The sequence below is a fragment of the Lactuca sativa genome, chromosome 8, assembly GCF_002870075.4.
Source record: "Lactuca sativa cultivar Salinas chromosome 8, Lsat_Salinas_v11, whole genome shotgun sequence".
Classification (NCBI taxonomy): domain Eukaryota; kingdom Viridiplantae; phylum Streptophyta; class Magnoliopsida; order Asterales; family Asteraceae; genus Lactuca; species Lactuca sativa.
In genome coordinates this window covers 266,880,599-266,885,568 of record NC_056630.2, presented here as the reverse complement: position 1 = coordinate 266,885,568, position 4,970 = coordinate 266,880,599, and positions in this window count along the sequence as shown.

Here is a 4,970-nt window from a genome sequence, read left to right as displayed (position 1 = left end):
ATGTTTGATATCTTCAAATTATCCCTATGATAATCTATTGTAATATAACTGGTTGATCATGTAGGTTTATACACTCTTACTACTCAAGGGTGTGGGAAAACTGAATGAAAGATGTAAACTATAACATCAATACATATATAAGAATATAAGTGTATATGCATAGTTTAGTTCAAGAATGTAAAAATGGTTTTGTAAGACATCTTATGGGTTTTGAACAATGATTAACAATAACCTGAGGTCATTTTAATATACATTCCGAAGGTAAAACTTTTGATAACAATGTGTTTTTAAGATTTAAAACCATTTCATGCATCACATTTTGTAGTATGTGAAATTTGTTAAATGACAAACACAATTATAAAATACATATCAATGATTTAATAACATGTTTGTTTCTACTTGTATCCCCCCCCCCCCCATTAAAGCATTTAAAATTACTTAAAACATTGATTAGGGGTATGAACTCACTTGATTGAAGTGGTTGATTTGAAATAGTCTAGAGAAGAATCGAGCAGAACTTCGACAGGAAGAGTTGAAAGCGGGGGAAAAATCTCGGGATTCTCGGGAATACAAAACCTTCCTTGGGACTTGAAGGTGAAAACCGGGGCTGCGGGAGGGCTTCGGGAGCTTAACCGTAGAGTTTCAGCACGAGAGATGGAAGAATGGAGCACCTAAACCCGGCACCCCAAGAGTTCTATTTATAGGGGCATTTCTGGTGTGCCACGTCGTGGCTAAGGTTGGCCACGTCGTGGGGAGCAAGCCTTATCCCCTTCCGTTGATTGGACGCCCTCAGTCACTTGCCGGGTCGCGGCCAAGCTGTGCCACGTCGTGGGGGCCTGACAGCCTCGGATTTTGAACCCCGAACTTGTAAAATCCGTAACTTTCGCATACGAGCTCCGTTTTCGACGTTCTTTATATGCACGCATAGCTAAAAATATTATCTACAACTCTCGTTTAGACTTCATCGGCAAATTTTGAATTTATTTTTAATTATTTATTTTTAACGAGCCGGGACACGAAAAGTCCGTTAAAAACCCATAACTTCTTCATCCGGTGTCCGTTTTCGTCAGACTTTTCGCCGTTGCGCTACTAATGTTGAGACCTTAGATTCTCATTTAGGTTGTTTCGGTCAAAAGTATCTCGAGCTCTATTTCGAGTTTTTAGCTGTCTACTGCTATACCCGAATCTTGGAAAAATCATAACTTCCTCATCCGAAGTCAGATTTGGACGTTCTTTTTATGTACGCTCACGGTTTGAGGTTATCTATAACTTTCATTTAGATACTTAAGGCTAAAAACTATTGTATTGAAACTTTGCGTTTTTCGTTTAATCGGTGTTGCCGGTTTTGCCGAGAATCTTCGGTTGGTCATAACTTGTTCGTTATAACTCGGATTTTAGGGTTCTTTATATGTACGAAAACCTTGATACGATTCCTACTACTTTATTTATCCCAAATAAGATTTTAGGAAAGTTATATTTTGACCTAAATTTGATTGGTTTTACATTACATTGTCTCGAAATATCGGGTTGTCACATTGTGGGACTCGGCGAGTCTCGGGGTGACTCGGCGAGTTAGGTCGCGGATTGAGTGAAGTTCTGAGTATGGGAACTCGGCAAGTCATCGGGTTGACTCGGCGAGTAGGGTCAGTCAGGGGTTGACTTTGACCTTGTCTTTGACCAAGGGTTGACCAGTGGTTTCCAGGGGTATTTTGGTAATTGTTGATTATTGTTTGAGTTCAGTGCATTGGTGGCTGTCCAGAGGTGGAGATCGTATCAGTGATCAGAGCAGCTTGAGTTATCTGTTCAGTCGGCAGTTTCGAGGTGAGTTATCCTCACTATATCAACGGGGTTTACAGCACCAAGGCCGACCCTTTATCGGATGGAAATCCAGGTAGTGTCTGTTGTTATGATATTATGTTAAGGGCCGGAAGGCATTATATGTTGTGGGCCGGAAGGCATTACATGTTGTGGGCCGAAAGGCATTGCGATGTGGACCGAAAGGTCATGGCCTGGAAAGGCATATGTGTGTAACTAGTATGTTGACTGATTCGTAGGGCAATGTTATGCTAGTGACCGGTTAGGCCGGTATCTTGGTTAGAGTAATGATATGTTATGTGATCTGTTGATCGATTTGCTGACTGTGATCTGTTGTATGATTATATGTTATGCGCACAGTTGCTTGGTCTGGGGTTTAACCCGATATGTAAGGTTGTTCTATGATCTGTTATGTTATGTGGACATTTTATGTTATGGGCCGGAAGGCGATGTGTTATGGGCCGAAAGGCAATATGTTACGGGCCGGGAGGCGATATGTTTTGGACCGGAAGGTCGTGGTCTGGAAGGGCGTATTTGTGGTTGGTATTTTTGGGGGTATCTCACTAAGCTTTCGGGCTTACAGTTGTGGTTTTATGTTTTTAGGTTCTCAGGAGTCTGTGGCAAGGCAAAGGCGTGATCGTACCGTTTCCCGCGTTGATGTTTTATGATTTGAACCTGGGAAAAATACTCTGTTTAATAATGTATTGAAAACCTTTTTGTAACAACGTTATTAAAATGGGTGGTTTTTGAAAAGTTTTAATTGTTTGAAATTTTGGTCGTTACAAGTTGGTATCAGAGCCTTGGTTTGAGTGAATTGGAGGAACACTCGTGTAACTCCAGTCTCAAATCGAGGAAGGTTTTAAAAGAGAAATTAAAATGGTTTTCAAAATTTAGTAAAAGGGGGACGCGGAGGTATGATCAGCCGGAGCCAGTAAGTAACCCCAAATTTACCATTCATGACACTTGTTTTATTGAGCTTTGATAGAACAGCATGCTAGAGTTAGGCTAAGGATCTTCAGGATTTCATGATAATGTTGCCTGATTTGTGATGCCTGTAGCCTAGGGTCCCTTATGGGAGATTCTCAGTGTTCCTCTAGTGGTGTGGGTTGATAGTTGTTATGCATGTTCTCTAGGGTATTGTGGTAGTACTTCATACAAATATGGGTAGGTGTGGAAGGTAGTATGGGCCCGTACTACTGAAAGCACAAGACCCATACGCGTATCAGGGAAACCATGATCTCTAGGGTTGGGTTGAGAGAGTTGGATCCTAGGTTTGTGGGATGAGTCTGAGATTTGTTATGGTGTTTTCCAGTATGGAGATTCCGAGGCATGATGAGAGTGGATCCAAATCAGGATCGGGAGCTGGAGAGCGAGTTCCGGGTGGATCGGTGCCGTCTGAGATTATCGATCAGATGAGCACGAGCGAGTTGGATGCGAGGATTTGCGAGATCCTGCATGATGAGGTTGCTGCATTGTTCCGGGCTGAGTTGCCGGAACTGTTTGGGTCGATCAAGACCGCCATGGTTGAGTATTTTGATGAGTGCTATGCGGCTCTCGTAGAGACGGCTGCCGCGGCGGCTACAGTGGCTGTAGCAGCGGCAGGGGAGGAGTTAGTAGGGATTTTCAGTATCGGGACTTCGATAATACGGAGTCTCCCACCTTGATGGAGTTCAGGACTCGATTGTTTCTATGAGGTGGTTATCGGACGTGGAGGGGTGCTTCTTCACGTATTCATGCCCTGCTGATCTGAGGGTGAGGTGTGCTCTGAACCTGTTGAGGCTCGGGGCGAAGGATTGGTGGAGATTGACCACGGGGTCATACTCGGATGCGCAGAGGGCTGCGGTTTCATGGGATCAGTTCAGAGAGATGTTCAGCACTCGCTATGTTCCGCAGGATGAGAGGGAGAGATTGGCTCAGGAGTTTCTTGAGCTGAAGCAGGATTCGGAGTCGGTGACTAAGATCACTAGGATGTTCACTGAGAGGGAGATATTTTGCCCTGAGTTCGCTTCGGAGCAGGCTCAGATGTCCCGATATCTGAGTATGCTCAAGGGGGATATCAGACAGTTCGTGTCTGCGCAGAGGTGCGAGACCTTGTTGGAGTTGCAGGAGGCCGCCAGGTGGTGTGAGTTAGAGGTTGAGTTGCAGTTGCGTGAGCTGAGGCAAGCTCCGATGCAGTCGCAGCCGACGCCGAAACGGTCCAGGACCGTTGATGTTAGAGTGGGGGATCTGAGTGGCCACACTTGTGGGAAGTGTGGGAGAGGTCATACCGGATTTTGTTGGTCCGGTGGTGCATGTCGCAAGTGCGGAAAGGAGGGGCACTATGCGCGGGATTGTCAGGCAGTCAGCGCCAGTTCGGGATTTGAGGATTTGCTATCATTGTCATCAGGTTGGGCATTTGAGGGTCAACTGTTTGCAGCTTGTTGCAGGACCGGTGCAGGCTCCAGCACCGGCCATGTTGAGGATCGGGTGGAGGTCCGAGTGGAGCGGAGCCCCAAGGGCTTAGAGTCGTGCTTTTCAGCTTGCAGCGGAGGAGGTCAGAGCAGTGCCGGGTGCAGCTGCGGGTATGTTTCTTTCTTGTTGCCTTGTGGAATTATGATTATTATGGAGTATCATTTATCTACTAGTCCTGCTGGAGAGTTTTCGTTTTGGTATCCGTTGTTTCTTGAGGGTTTGGCATGATTATGGGTTTTTGTTTCGGGTTTTCGTTTTGGTATCCATTGTTCCCTGAAGGTTTGGTATGGTTATAGTTTGGTGTTTTGTGCTGGTATCCTTGTGTGGTTTTCGATGCGGTATTCGTCATTTTGCGGGTTGTGGTTTTGGTTATGGGTTATTGTTTTGGGGATTTCGTTGGTTATCGTTCGTGAGGGTTTTTAGTGGAGACGCGGCATTGGGTTGAATGTCGGGTAGCATCTACATTCATGGAAGGGATAATTGGAGATCGGATTCTTTGTGAGCAGATTGATCAGTGAGGAGATGTGTTCTGCTGAGGGTTGCTTATGCTTGTGGGAAGCAGTCAGTGTGTAAGTGTTCTCTTTGTGCGGGGTTGTTCTGGAAGGTCGTTAATGGCGACCGGTGGTTGTTAGTCAGTGCTTTAAGTGGGGGAGAATTGGAGAATTCTCCAAGAGATCGATGAGTATTTGAGGGTGCTTAGCTGT